Below are 15,888 nucleotides of genomic sequence, written 5' to 3' on the forward strand. Positions count from 1 at the left end.
CAATCCTCACCTTCTCTGACCTTCATCTGGCAATCCAAGGTCATCTCCATCTTCGTATCGACTCCGGAAGCTCAAGATTAGATCCAAAAATCACTCAACGTCATTGGATAAGTATTTCTTTTCTCTCCTCTTCAATTTGGGATTTGAATGCTTGTGATCTCTATCTTAGTTGGCATGGAGTAGATCCTTTGTTCTAGGATTAAGGGAGTAGTTGTGGTGTGACTTAATGTAAGAACTCATGGATATGTCAATTTCATGTCTAAATGATGTTAGCATGTTTTGTATCTATTTGATCTTATGTGAATTTATGTGTTTGGACTCAATTATCATGTTTGATTGAATGTTTGTGTGTGCTTGGGGATCCCGAAGAGGGATGCCCTAGATTGTATGACCAAGGGACGTTAGTGATAGGCAAATCCCGCTAATGGACGTATAGGGTGTCATCTTGAAAGGTGAAGTAAGTCTCCACAAGGAAGTTGGATGGTTGAATGCAATTATCACCTGCATCTCTATGTACATTGAGTAGTGCATGCGTTTTTGTGTTGTATGACTGAGGGATGCTAGTGGCAGGCAGATCCCGCTAACGGACTTCATAGGAATCATACCTATTTGATTGCTAGTGATGTTGATCTAAGTCTCTTGCCGGTTGTCCTCTGCAAAGGAGAACTGGCAACATCCTACATATGCATGTGGATTGAGGATGTGAATTGTTAAAACATGTTACATTAATGAATATCACAATGAAACCGAACTCCTAGAACACTCACAAAAACCAAGTTCCTCATTACTTTTCTTATTCTAAGTCTTGTTTCTTTACTTAGTACCCTTCTTATTTTAGACCATCGTTTAGCTAATTCTTCATGAGACATCATTAGTAATTATAACCAGTTCATGTGGGTTCAATATCTTTTATTACTGACGACAAAACTGTGCACTTGTAGAATTGTAATAAGTTTTTGGCGATGTTGCCGAGGATTGCGCTTATAACATTGGCGATAATCATTTGAGTTAGACTAAACTTTTATTTCTTTTCATTTTTATACTTGTAACTAGTCTCAGAAATTTTATTTTTGCAATTTCATATTGCATTCCTTATTTCTTTTTCTGCAATATTCTCTTTTGCAATTCAAATTCTACACTTTATATTTCTAGCACTTCAGTTTGTGATTGAAATATTTATAATCCTATTCATGTATGTGTAGATCTAACTTTGCAGGAGACCTATTACCTTTTGACCTTGAGATTGACAGAACTTATCGTAGAAGAAGAATCTTGCAAAGACATCAAGAAGAACAAGAACTTTCAGATTGGCAAGCAAACCTTTGAAGGATTACGCAGCATCATACGCATGTGGGATTTGGTCTAGCATCACCAGATCACCCATTGAAGCCAATAATTTTAAAATAAAACCTATGATAATCACCATGGTATAACAGAACCAATTTGGGGGCGGACCACATGAAGATCAGAATCAACATCTTGAAGTCTTTTATAAAATATATGGCACAATGAAAATGAACGGTGTTCTGGCAAAGGTAGTGAGCCTATTATTGTTTGGGTTTTCTTTGAGAGATAGAGTCAAACAATGGCTAAATTCCTTGCCAACCAATAGCATATCAACTTGGGAGCAATGTGAGCAACAATTGTAGACAAATTCTATCCTCCTAGAAAAATTGCTCATATGAGAAATTTGATAGTAAGCTTCAGACAGTCAGACTCTGAATCACTATTTGAAGTATGAGATAGATTTAACAATATGCTCAGACAATGCCCACATCACGGACTTGAAAAATGGTTAGTCATTTTATAATAGCATCAACTATCACACAAAAGTGTCTCTACACTCTGTAGCTGGAGGGGCACTAATGAACAAAAGTCTAGATGAGGTCGAGGACAACATTGAAAGTATAGCTCATAACCATCATCAATGGGCATTCAAAAGATGTGGAGACTCTTTATCTGTAAACCTAATTAAAGCATCAGGAAAATTTGATATAGATATAATTACATTAATGTCTGCAAAGTTGGATGCTCTGACCAAAAATCTGGAGAATATGGGAACAAACACAAACACAGTCAATGCAATAGTATACGTATGTGAAACTTATGGGAGCACTGACCACGCTCAAGACACATGCCCATTGGGAGCCATCTCTGCACAAATTGATCAACTTGAGCAGTATGATGCTATAGTGAGTTACAATCAAAAGTAAAATAATTCATATTCCAACACATATAATCCCGGGTGGAAGAATCATCCAAATTTTTCCTATCGTAACAATCAAGAGCAAGGATCATCCAAATTTTTCCTATCGTAACAATCAAGAGCAAGGATCATCCATGGGGGTTAGACCAAGCTACCAGCCTAGACAACAAAGATATCAACAACAACAATCTTCTCAAGAATATCAACTATTCAGATTAAAAAAAAATGCTTGAAGAATTTCTTACCAACCAAAATGAAATGAAGTAGGAAATCAAGCTACTTAATCAAAAAATGGATAGTTCTAAAAAACACCAGAAAATGCTAGATAGCCAAGTTGCTCAGATAGCTTCATCATCCTTAAGAGCACCAAGAGCATTCCCAGAAAAACTGATATCAATCCAATGGAACACTGCAATAGAATCGAGCTTTGGAGCCGACGGATCTTGGGAGATCCCCAAGTGACTGCTCAAAAAGGGATTGAAATTTAAGAAGAGCCCTCTCCTCTAGGATTTGATCTAGTTCGGATCCAGTATGATGAGGAGAGTATCAACAAGGTTGAAGAGACTCTTCCATTGCCACCACAAAGTCAAACAATCCCTTTTCCACAAAGACTAGCCATGACCAAAAAAGATGAAGAATTCGGCAGGTTTCTTGACAAGGTTAAGGGTATCTATGTTGAAGTCCCTATAATTGATGTTATTCAACAAATGTCAAATTTGTCAAGTTCCTGAAGGACATCATGTCCAATCGAAGAAAGAAGAGAGAAATCGAGACTATAGCTTTAACAGAAGAATGAAATGCTCTATTTGAGAAGAACACTTCCCCAAAGCTCCATGACCCTGAAAGCTTTTTCATTCCTTGTACCATAGGATCTGAATTCATATAAAAAGCTTTTTGTCATTTAGGGGCAAGTGTTAACTTCATACCATATTCAATTTGTAATAAGATAGGTCTCAACAACTTTAAACTTGCTACCATGACACTGCAATTAGCTGATTAGGTATCGTTGAAGATGTGCCGATAGAAGTGGATGGTTGCATCATACCCACAGATTTTGTTATGTTAGACATGGAGGAAGACCCAAAAATTCCAATTATACTAGGAAGACTTTTCCTTGCAACAGCCGGAGCCATCATTGATATAAAAAACTATAAGCTATCTTTAGTTATCGGTAAGGAAAAGTTAGATTATGATTTATCTAATTCTCCTAACCAAGTCTCTTCTTTCTTAATAAGCATGTGTAGCGGGGAAGATGCTTACAAAACAGAGAAGCGGAACTTCCATCCTTATGGGAGGTCGTCGGATAAAGTATACAAACTGACAAATGTTGGGAGAAGACCCCCAATTAAGAATGAGAAGTAACTGTTGGGACCGATGTGCCCGCTAGAGAAGGGATGAATAGCATCTCATCGTGCGCTCGTCGATTGCGTCTTGATGATGATATACAGCGGAAATAAAATACAAGATTCACACAATGCTAACAAGTAGATTTACTTGGTATCCACCTCAAGAAGAGGTGACTAATCCAAGAATCCACACACGACACGCTCCGCCACTATGAAAACCCTCCTTCTCAGTCACAGCCGAAGGCGGAGAAGCCTTGTACAAATTCTCACACACACAAACAACTCACACAAGAAGAAGAACTACAAATACAAGTAAAAACACTCTCTTCTTGCTTGCTTGTTGCTTGTTATTGCCTCTTGAACCTTGAGAGAACACTCTCAAGAGCCTTCAAGAACTGGTGGTGAAAGTCGGAGAAGCTCCTTGAAGATCGCCGAAAAATCACAAGAAGAAGATCACAAAAATCTAGCGAAGAATACGCTCCGCCCAGGCTATATACAGTGTCTCCAATCGATTGAAATCAACCCCAATCGATTGCCACGTCAACACTGCTCCATCGCAGCCGTCCATCATCTACATCCTGTGCAACGGTCACTTCCTAATTGATCGATCGATCGATTGGGACTGCCTGAATCAATCGCCCGATCGATTCAGCGCCTTTCTGTGCTCTCGCGTCCGCGTGAGAGCTTCTGCTGCCCAATCGATCGACCGATTGATTGGCAGCTCCCAATAGATCGCCCGATCGATTGGGAAAGTCTTTGTGCTCGCGATTTCACATCCCAATCGATCGGCCGATCGATTGGGCCTTCCCACAATCGTAGCACAATCCAAATCAATCGACTGATCGATTTGGACCCTGTTCAATCGATCTCCCAATCGATTGACCAACCTGGACTTGACTCAATCTCAAGTCCAAAGTCTCCAACCCAACTCCCAGTCAACCATGACATGTTGGGTATCCATGCCTAGCATTTGGCCACACCCGACCAACCTCGAATTAGCCTTCTAGTCTCCTCCATCAGCCTTGCGTCCCTTAGATATCTCCCCATCCTTCACGCCTTACCTTCAAGAGCTTCCTTCGGCCTCATCCTAGTTGTCGGGTTCTCCTTGCCAAGTTACACTAGGACTTATCTTGCCAAGACCACATGCTTGGACTTACACCCTTTGCCAAGATCACACTTAGACTTTCCAATTGCCTGGCTCCTCGCCAGGACTTTCCAATTGCCTGACTTCTCACCAAGACTTTCTCCTTTTCCAAGATCACACTTGGACTTTCCAACTGTCTGACTCCTCACCAGGACTTTCTACTTGTCTAGCTCCTCACCAGGACTTTCTAATTGCTTGGCTCCTCACCAGGACTTTCTCCTGCCTAGCTCCTCACTAGGACTTTCCCGTTGCCTGGCTCCTCACCAGGACTTTCTCCTGCCTAGCTCCTCACTAGGACTTTTCCATTGCTTGGCTCCTCATCAGAACTTTCCCCTGCCTAGCGCCTCACTAGGACTTCCCAAATGCCTAACATCCAGTTAGGACTTTCTCAGTCAAGTCTCCTGTCAATCTTGACCTACTTGACTTGTATTCTCATCAACCTGGTCAATCCTTTGAATTGCCCCAGCAATCTCCTTATATTATCAAACATTAAAACTCAAATCCTGACTCAAGCTTGACTCAACTCAAGCTTAGTCAAACTGGTCAAACTTGACCTAGGGAAATTGCCCCAACAGTAACTCTGCCCTCCGAGGGTAAGAAATAAGGAAGAAGTAGCAACATCAACCTAAGGAGGAAAATCCGTACCTCCTCGGGTATATTTAGTGGAAACGGAGATGGGGTCGAGCTAAAGACCTTAAACAAGCACTTTTTGGGAGGCAACCCAAGGGTTCTTTTAGTTCGATTCGTTTTCACTTTTCTTTTTATTTTTTTAGTGTTTCTAATCTTTTGTTACTTTGTTTTCAGGTTGTATATCGCCTCCATGAGCTAACCATGATCATTTCATGGACGTGGAGGTGTTGGTGAAGTCAAAAAGGAGAAAATTCAGGACTCCTGGACCTTACAGAACCGGCCGTGTAACTTCACACGACCGTGTGATACAAACAGAAAAGGAGGAGCATCTGGACGGTTGTGTGAGCTCACCCTGTTGGTGCAACATCCCTCAGGTCAAGGTTGACATGGTTGACCAAGCTGAGTCTTGGTTTGAGTTTAGATGTTTGACAATAAGAAATTGATTGAAGAAGAGTCAAGTAGGTCAAGGTTGACCGGATACTTGACTGGGAAGTCCTAACTGGGATGTTAGGCAGAAGGAAAGTCCTAGTGAGTGAAGCTAGGCAGATTGAAAACCCTAGTGAGTGAAGCTAGGTGAAAGTCCTGGTGAGTGAAGCCAGGTGAAAGCCCTAGTGAGTGAAGCTAGGCAGATGGAAAATCCTAGTGAGTGAAGCTAGGTGAAAGTCCTGATGAGTGAAGCCAGGCAAGGGAAAATCCAGATGGATCAAGGATGATCGGACATCTGGTGTTGGGAAGTCCAAGTAGGTCAAAGGATTGACTGGATACTTGGCACGAGGAAATACAGATAGATCAAAGGGATTGACCAGACATCTGATGGAAGTCCAAGTAGGTCAAGGGAGTGACCAGATACTTGGCATTAATAGAAAAGTCCAAGTGGGTCAAAAGAATTGACCAGATACTTGGTGGGAAGTCCTAGCAGGTCAAAGGAGTGACCAGATGCTAGGCATGATGTACCAACAGGTCAAGGTTGACCGGATGTTGGTTTGATAGGCTTGGGACTTGGTTTTGGGCAAAAACCAAGTGCTGGATCGATCAGTGGATTGATCCAGGAGATGAATCGATCAGTGGATCAATCCAGGCCTTTCCTAAGCGAACAGAGAGCCTCTGGATCGATCCGTGGATCGATCCAGATGCCCCAATCGATCAGTGGATCGATTGGGACACGGCTGCTTCGCGCGATAAGCGCTGGATCGATCCGTGGATCGATCCAGGCGTTTTTCTAGAGCACAGAGGCACTCTGGATCGATCCGTGGATCGATTTAAAGCCTCCCCGATCGATTGGGAACATTCGAATCGATCGGGATCCGACCGTTGCGTCGGGTTTATAGCCGCAGGCGAACGTTGTCTTCGGCATTGCTTCACCGACTCACTCCAGATCTCTCGCCAGCTCCTCCACAGCACTCACAAAGCTCAGATCGCCAGTTCTTGAAGGATCTTGGAAGTTCTCCAAGTCAAGAGGCGGATCAAAGCAAAGAAGAGAAGCTAGGGTTAGGATTTTGTACTCATTGTAAGCTTGTAAGCTTGTATTTCTTGTATCCTTTCCCTCTCTTCTTGTGTTGAGTCTTGTAGGGCTTCTCCACCTTTGGTAGTTACCATAAAGGAGTGTTATTCATAGTGGAGGGTGTGTGTGTTGGTGTAGATCCTTGGATTAGTCACCTCTTGTGAGGTGGATACCAAGTAAACCAACCGTATTAGCATTGTGTGATTGTTTCTTTGTATTTCCGCTGCACATCTTTGAAGGAACAAGCAACGCCGACCACCGAGCGAACGCGACGAGCTATTCACCCCCCCCCCCTCTAGCTACTTTTGGTCCTAACAAGTGGTATCAGAGCGAGGCCGCTCTTCACCGGAATCATCGCCGAAAGGGTCAAGCATAACAAGAAAAGCTAGAGGGTGAAGAAGTTGGAGCAAATTCTTCAAGTTCAAGACTTTATCAAGCTCAACTTCAAGATGCAATTCCAAGATGGACTTGGATTTGACACAAGGGTGGCTCCACCGTACACATCCACAAGCTTCGATTCTTGGAAATCAAGAATCGAAAATTTTCTTATGATGGAAATAGAGCAATGGTTTGCTCTAATGGAAGGCTTCAAGGCTCCAAGAAATTCAAAGGGCAAAGTTCTCAAGAGGAGCAAGTGGAGCCAAGAGCAAGTCTAAAGGTGCGAAGCAAATGACAAAGTGACAAAGCTTTTGGTCAATTTATTGCCAAGCACCATCCTTTGCAAAATTGGAGAATTTGAAGATGCAAAGGAATTATAGAGCAAATTGGCCAAGCTTCATGAAGAGATCCCCTCCACTGTACAAGAGCAAGAAGTATCCAGAGAGGGTGACTCTTTGGAGCAAGACCAAGAGGAGGACTCCGAGGTTGAGAGATGCTCAACCTCCAAAGAAGAGGAAATCCAAGAAGCTTCATCCTCAAGGGAATGCAACGAAGGGAACAAGGAGGGAGCATACTCCTTGTTTCATATTCAAGATGATGAAGCCTCCACTTCTAGGATTGAGGGGGAGCAATCCTTGGTGACGCCGGATCAAGAAGAAGGAGAAGCTTCTATATCCGGGTCAAGAGACAAAGAGGAGGAAGAAGATTCTACCTCCACAAGTCAAGAAAAATCAAATGGAGGAGAATCAAGGTCCGATCAAGAGGAAGCTTCTACCTCCGGATCCAAAGGAAAAGATGCCACCCCTACAAGCAAAGGTATAAATATTTCAATTAATAATAAAAATCATATTATATGTTTTGAATGTAGGGAACATGGGCACTACAAGAGCAAGTGTCCAACTTGGCCAAGAAGAAGGGTCAAGTGGCACCAAAGGGCAAGGAGAAGCCAAAGGAGACCATTCCCGGAACAAAGAAGAGCAAGGAGCACATTGTGTGCTTCTCTTGCAATCAAAAGGGGCATTACCGGAGTCAATGCCCTAAGGGGAAGAAGATGGTCAAGGCTCAAGGAGGGAGCTCAAGTCAAGGGGGAGCTTCTAAGGTAAAAAGGAAGGTAACTTTTATTGAGCCTACCCCTTTACATCATGGTAAAAAGCATGATAGTTCTAATTTTTATCATTTTAATGCAATTTACCATAAGATAGAAAGCATGAGGGCTTTAAGGAAAAGCATGTGGCCCTACATGCCAAAACTACCCAACCTAAGGTTAGGAAGGTAGATAGACACTTGGGCGGGAACACTAAGGAAAATAGATACATGCCCAAGATCAAAAAGGCTCATGGACCAAAACCTAAGGATTTAATGATAGAAAATCAAGTCTTGAGGTCAAGACTTGATAAAATAGAAAAGACCCTAAAAAGGATGGAAAATATCCTAAAAGGGCAAAATGAGCAATACCTAGGGCTAGGAGCACAAAGGTCATCCAATGGCCATAGAGGTTTGGGATACAAACCAAAGGCTAAGAAGGATGCTCCCTCTTACCATAGAGTTCCATACAGTTATGGAACAAACCCTAGGTCTAGTGGTCAAGTCAAACATACTAGGGAGGTCATCCCTAAGAGTGTTTTTGCAATAAAAGTGACTAAGGCTTCTAAGAAGTCTAAGAAAGTCACCAACAAGGTCACAAGGGAGGCTATCCCTAGAGTTGACCTAGAAAATGTGACCAAGGCTTCTAAGAAGCCCAACAAGGTCACTAGGAAGGTATCTAGGGAAGTTATCCCTAGTGAGTACCTAGAGCATCCAAGGAGCACCAATAGGTGTTGGGTTCCTAGGAGCATCTTCTCTACCCCATAGATGGGTTAGAGAGTGTCAACTCCGATTAGAAGGGTAGTTAACCCAACTTTGAGGAAATTGACACTCAAGAAGCATTTTCAAAGTTTTTGTTAACCTTTGAAAATGGAATGGAATTATTATTTACTCCTTGAAAGAGTAAAATGTGCCTAGTGGTGAAAAATTGATTTTAATCTTAAATGACACATATTGGGAAATTCATAAGAACTACCAAGTTGGGATTTTGGTATGTTCTTAGGAAATTTAAGGCAATCCGGGCCTTAATTTAAAAGTGCTACTTTTGTGAAAAATGAAATATGCCAACATTTGAGGATATGCTTATTTTCGACTGGCATAAATTAATCAAGGGAATTAGAAATGCCAATTTAGGCTTTGGCATTTTCTTGAAGCACTTTAGGGCAATCTAGGTTTAAGTTGTAAGTTTAGCTAAGGTTTTAAGGATACTTAGATAGTTAATCTAGGTATATTTTATTTATGCTAAATCTTGCCATGATTGTTTGCCCATCATATGCCATGACATCATGTCTATTTTTGCATTCATGTTTTATTATGAAAAATCCAAAAATACCATGTCATAACATTCATACATCATGTAGTTATAGGATATTTTCTTTTGAAAATTATTTCTTTTTGATGTATGCCATAACATTATCATGCATTAAGTTTAATTCCTTGTAATTAAGGACAAAAGGCATTTAACAACACTTATTAACAAGTGACATCCTAGGTGGGTGTCTAATATCTCCAAAATGCCTAGATAATGCATGATCCCTAGATTAAGGGCAAAACCAAAATCTACATCTCACAAAGACCTATAAGATGACTTGTATGTATTTTTAGTACACATTAGATACAAGTGAGATGTTAGGATGATGAATAAAGCTCAAGATGTTGATTTAGTGCATTCTTTTGAGTTTTAGGTTCATCAAAACACATAGTTATGTGTTTTCCCATCATTGGGAAAGCTAATGTACAAGTCATGTGCATTATGCCCAAGGAACATGATGGAATATTGGTTTTGAAAATATTTTTAAAATACTTTTGGAAAACCATGGTGAAGGCTATCTTTTGATAGTAATCACCATTGAATAGTTAGACACAAACTTGAAAAAAATACTAAAGTTTTAGCAAGTTTTCAAGCTTGTGTCAATCTTTGAAAATATGATGTATTTTCATAGAAAACTATTTTTTCATGATTAAGTATGCCCTAAATAATGTCTACACGAAATTTTATGATTTTTGGATTTTTGTAGAATTTTCTAGGGGTTTCTGAAGTTGACTGAAATGGAATTTCAGCAACTATCAGAGCTTCGATCGATCCATGGATCGATTGGAGTGCCTGAATCGATCCGTGGATCGATTCAGAAGGCAAGTCTCCCACGAGCAGAAGCTCGCTGGATCGATCAGCCGATCGATCCAGGTAGTCTGAATCGATCAGTGGATCGATTCAGAAAGGTTCAATCGATTGGAACCCAACTCCAATCGATCCAAGTTGCTGATTTTGGCTGGGAAGGCCTGATTTCAGCATCTTTGAACCTCTTTGAGTCTAGGTAACCATTCCAAACCCCTAAAATACATTTGTATACATACAAAGGGTGTTTTCATGTGAAAACAAGGATGGATTGGTTTAAGGAAGGCTTCATTGAAGTTTAGGTTGAGGTTTGCTTCAAATTTTGAGTATTTGAACCTCAAAACTTCTAAATTTGGGTTTCCTAAAGGTTTAGGGATTCCAAGTCATTGTTGGTGCAATGACGAAGTTACCACCATGTCCTTAGGGGAGGGACTCTTTAAAAACATGAAAATTATTTTTCATGAACCATGGAAGGTGGTTAACCTTCTTTAAAGAAAATGCTCATGTATGAGCTTTTGAACTTGAAATGGGGAGTGGATATCCTCATTATTTCAAGTGGGAACTCACGTGGTTAGAAAATGCTCAAGGTTGGGTATTTGTCTACATTGAGGGAGAAGTTAAGGATAAATGAAGGGTATGGGACCTTCATTATCGTGTTGATTACAACGAGTGATGTTGTGAACAACGATGAGCCACTCTTCAGGGGGAGAGTCGTCAAATGGATTTGTTGATGTGTACTCAAAATTGGGGCATGGGTTGATGTGTGCCCAAAGATGGGTTGATGTGTGCCAATAGGGGGAGAATGAAAGGACCTGTGAATGGGTGTAAGTTAGGCTTTTATTACCTAGAGGGAGTGTGCCCTCTTAGGGGGAGAATGAAGAGCTTAATTTATGTGTTCATTACCTAGTGGCATGAAGATTGAGGCTATAGGATTAGCCTAACTTACATGTGGTATTGTAAATTGTGGTATTGTCAAACATCAAAAGGGAGAGATTGTTGGCACATCGTGTCAAGGTTGACCTGGTTGACCAAGTCGAGTCTTGGTTTGAGTTTAGATGTTTGACAATAAGAAATTGATTGAAGAAGAGTCAAGCAGGTCAAGGTTGACCGGATACTTGATGAAGTCCTAAGTGATGTTAGGCGTAAGGAAAGTCCTAGTGAGTGAAGCTAGGCGGTTGAAACCCTAGTGAGTGAAGCTAGGTGAAAGTCCCGGTGGTGAAGCCAGGTGAAAGCCCTAGTGAGTGAAGCTAAGCAAATGGAAAATCCTAGTGAGTGAAGCTAGTGAAAGTCCCGGTGAGTGAAGCCAGGCAAGGGAAAATCCAGATGGATCAAGGATGATCGGACATCCGGTGTTGGGAAGTCCAAGTAGTCAAGATTGACCGGATACTTGCACGAGGAATACGATAGGTCAAAGGGATTGACCGACATCCGATGGAAGTCCAAGGTCAAGGGAGTGACCGATACTGGCATGAATAGAAAAGTCCAAGTGGGTCAAAGGAATTGACCGAACACTTGGAAGTCCTAGCAGGTCAAAGGAGTGACGGATGCTAGGCATGATGTACCAACAGTCAAGGTTGACGGATGTTGGTTTGAGAGGCTTGGGACTTGGTTTTGGGCAAAACCAAGTGTTGGATCGATCGGTGATCGATCCAGAGATGAATCGATCGTGGATCGATCCAGCCTTCCTAAGCGAGCAGAGAGCCTCGGATCGATCCGTGGATCAATCGATGTCCTAATCGATCGCGATCGATTAGGACGCCGTCGCCACGCGATAAGCGCCGGATCGATCCGTGGAGCGCTGGATCGATCCGTGGATCGATCCAAAGCCTCCCCGATCGATTGGGAACATTCGAATCGATCGGGATCCGACCGTTGCGTCGGGTTTATAGCCGCAGGCGAACGTTGTCTTCGGCATCTCTTCACCGACTCACTCCAGATCTCTCACCAGCTCCTCCACAGCACTCACAAAGCTCAGATCGCCAGTTCTTGAAGGATCTTGGAAGTTCTCCAAGTCAAGAGGTGGATCAAAGCAAAGAAGAGAAGCTAGGGTTAGAGTTTTGTACTCATTGTAAGCTTGTAAGCTTGTATTTCTTGTATCCTTTCCCTCTCTTCTTGTGTTGAGTCTTGTAGGGCTTCTCCGCCTTTGGTAGTTACCATAAAGGAGTGTTATTCATAGTGGAGGGTGTGTGTTGGTGTAGATCCTTGGATTAGTCACCTCTTGTGAGGTGGATACCAAGTAAACCAACCGTGTTAGCGTTGTGTGATTGTTTCTTTGTATTTCCGCTGCACATCTTTGAAGGAACAAGCAACGCCGACCACCGAGCGAACGCGACGAGCTATTCACCCCCCCTCTAGCTACTTTTGGTCCTAACACACCCGAGGAGAAGATGGACAAGGCTGTGTGATCTCATATGGTCGTGTGGAAATTCTAGAGAGAAAGAAGAAGGCGGGTGTGTAACACACGGTCGTGTGAACTCAACAGTTGAGGAAAAGAACTCGGTCGTGTGGTATACACGACCGTGTGAAACCAGCCGAGGGGAAGACTTCATTGCCTATGTCATGGCGTGTGGATCTAGCCGAGAAAAGGAAGACTTAAGTCGTGTTGATCCACATGGTCATGTGGGACATTTAGATCGGGTCTTGTCTATAAGACACGGTCATGCCAAGGTCGTGTCAGTCGCACACCCTTGCTGAATTCTTGTTCTACATTCCTTCTTATTTGCAGACCTTCTTCTTCTACTTCTCATATCTAGATCAAACTCATTTTTCTCCAAGAACTAGATCTAGATCTAGATCTAAAACTTTGATTCTTCTTCTCCTCCTTTCTCAAGATCTATTTCTCTTTTCATAAGACCTCACTTCTTCAATTAATCACCTTTCCCTCTTTTAACTTGACATCATGTCTCATTTATTGAAAAGACTCCGAAAGGGAAGTGGTGGATCTAGTGGAGGAAAGGAACCACCAAGGGAAAAGGACAAGGAAAAAGCTACGGTAAAGGGAAAGGCAAGAGGATAGCACGCGATGAACATTACGACAATGAATTTCATATTGTCTTTAGAAATGATGAACATAAATTTAGATATGATATTCTTGTCGCTAGATAGATGCATGTCTTGTCATGAAAATGATTTGTTAGGATAGAGATGGGTTTGCCTTTCCTAAGAGAGACGGGTTTTCACTACCTCTTCCTTGTCCCAAGCGGCCTCAGTTCACAACCCTACTAATTAGGTGATCACCAATTCCATTCCCCGAGTATATTCCCTCCTTGTCCGAAAATATTGAGCCCCACCTTGAGCTCTCATCATCTGGACACTCGTAGTCGTCTGGACATCCGGAACCTGTTAGGCACTCTTTTGCCTATAGTACGGGTTATTCCATATTCTACTTTTCTGACTTCCACACTTCTTTAGACTCACTTCACGAGAAGCATGAGGCCCAACAACAAATGTTGGAGGGTCGCTTCACTTTGTCAGATGATCAGTTTCGAGAGGTACGTGATTATTTTCAGTTCATATGGAACTTCCAATGTCAGGTGGCCGAGTTTGTCCAAGATTATGACACTAACCAGGCTAGAATAAGAGAATTCATGGAGGGCATGAACGTCACTAGTCAACAAGTAGATGACCTCTATGAATACTATAGGATCGTTGGTCACTCCCGGCTTCCCTAGTTTCCCTTCTTGCTGACCACGTAGACCTCCCTTTCCCCATCTTCCACCTCCATTTTGATTTTTTCGGGACAATGAAGAGTTAAGTCTGGAAGGTGTTTGCACAACCTGAATTTTCTGCTTCTTTTTTATATTTTTATCACTTTACTTTCAGCATTTTCATTTATTTTGTTTGTTCTGTATTTTGTTTTGCTTTGCTTGCTTTTAGTTTCTACTTATGTCTTTGTTTTATTTGCTAGACTTGTTTTTGATTATTACTTAACTATCTTTTGAAATATTTTGTGGCATATTGAGAACATCATTCCTAACAATTACTGACTTGTTCAATAGTAAAATTATTTGCACGTTCATTTCTTGATTCATGTTGTTGTGGGCATAAATCTAGTATGTTTAGTATATCTCTTTCCTCTATCTCAAGTAGCATGAAATGAGCTAAGCATTGTGTGGAGACAAATTTGAGTTTTGGCTTAACCTTAAGGATCTTACTTTCACTTTACTTAAACTTTAATGGTTGATATAATTGAAATAGTCATGATTCATCTTATTTGTTTAGTACTTTAGTTCCTATGGTGATTTCTCAAACTACATTTTGGTTACTAGATGATGCTTAAATCATGTAAGCTCATTTGGAAAAATCAAATATCCCAACATTTGCATGTATGTATATTTGTGTTTTAAAGTGTTGCACCTTACAATCACTTAAAAAAATGATGAATGAATAAGGGATATAAAAAATAATTGTCATGAGTGGAGACTAGTAAGTTATCCTTTTGAGACTGAGTTAGGTTACTAGGAAAATAACTGTTATGTTTCTCTTGATATTGAGCACACATTTGAGACATTGGGTGGATTGAGGAATATGAACCAAGTCTGTAGCAGGTAAGTGCCTATCACCAGGAATATTAGGAACTCGATTGGATGACGACTTAACTAGGACAAAAATTTAAACTTGAAGAGTTTGGGTCACTATTTGCACAGTACACAAGAAACTTATGCTTAGGTCATACTTGAGTTATCTCTACGATCATGCTCACCAATGAAATTTATGATAGAGTTAGGAAAGTTTACTATGGATTATGATGCATTATAGAGCACATGGGTTTAGATTGCAACATTTTGCTTGAGGACAAATAAAGGTGTAAGTCTGGGGTTGTAATGTGCGTAGATTATATACACTTTATGCATGTTTTGATGCACATTTACATACTTTACGCATGTTTTATACAAGAAACTTATGCTTAGGTCATACTTGAGTTATCTCTACGATCATGCTCACCAATGAAATTTATGATAGAGTTAGGAAAGTTTATTATGGATTATGATGCATTATAGAACACATGAGTTTAGATTGCGGCATTTTGCTTGAGGACAAATAAAGGTGTAAGTCTGGGGTTGTAATGTGCGTAGATTATATACACTTTATGTATGTTTTGATGCACATTCACATACTTTACGCATGCTTTATCTATGTATTTTTATACCCCTTGTCTTACTTTCAGCATAATTACTCTTCATTATTCGAAGATCTGCTCTTTATGCATTTTCTGTTAACATGAGTCAAATTTGAAGAGAAAATTGCGTTCGTGGTCAGTCCGAACAACAAACGAAGGCAAACGACATTGGCCCTGTGACCCTACATGATCGTGTCAAAGAAGCAAGAAGAAGGATGACTCTTGCCTTGTGAAGCCACACAGTCGTGTGGTTTCACCAGAGAAGGAGCAAGGCATGGTCGGTGAACCCATACGGCTATGTCACCCAACCAACAACAAACAGAGCATGGCTAAGTGGATCCACACGACCGTGCAACATTTCCAGA

This window comes from Zingiber officinale, chromosome 3B (genome assembly GCF_018446385.1).
Source record: "Zingiber officinale cultivar Zhangliang chromosome 3B, Zo_v1.1, whole genome shotgun sequence".
In the NCBI taxonomy this organism is placed as follows: domain Eukaryota; kingdom Viridiplantae; phylum Streptophyta; class Magnoliopsida; order Zingiberales; family Zingiberaceae; genus Zingiber; species Zingiber officinale.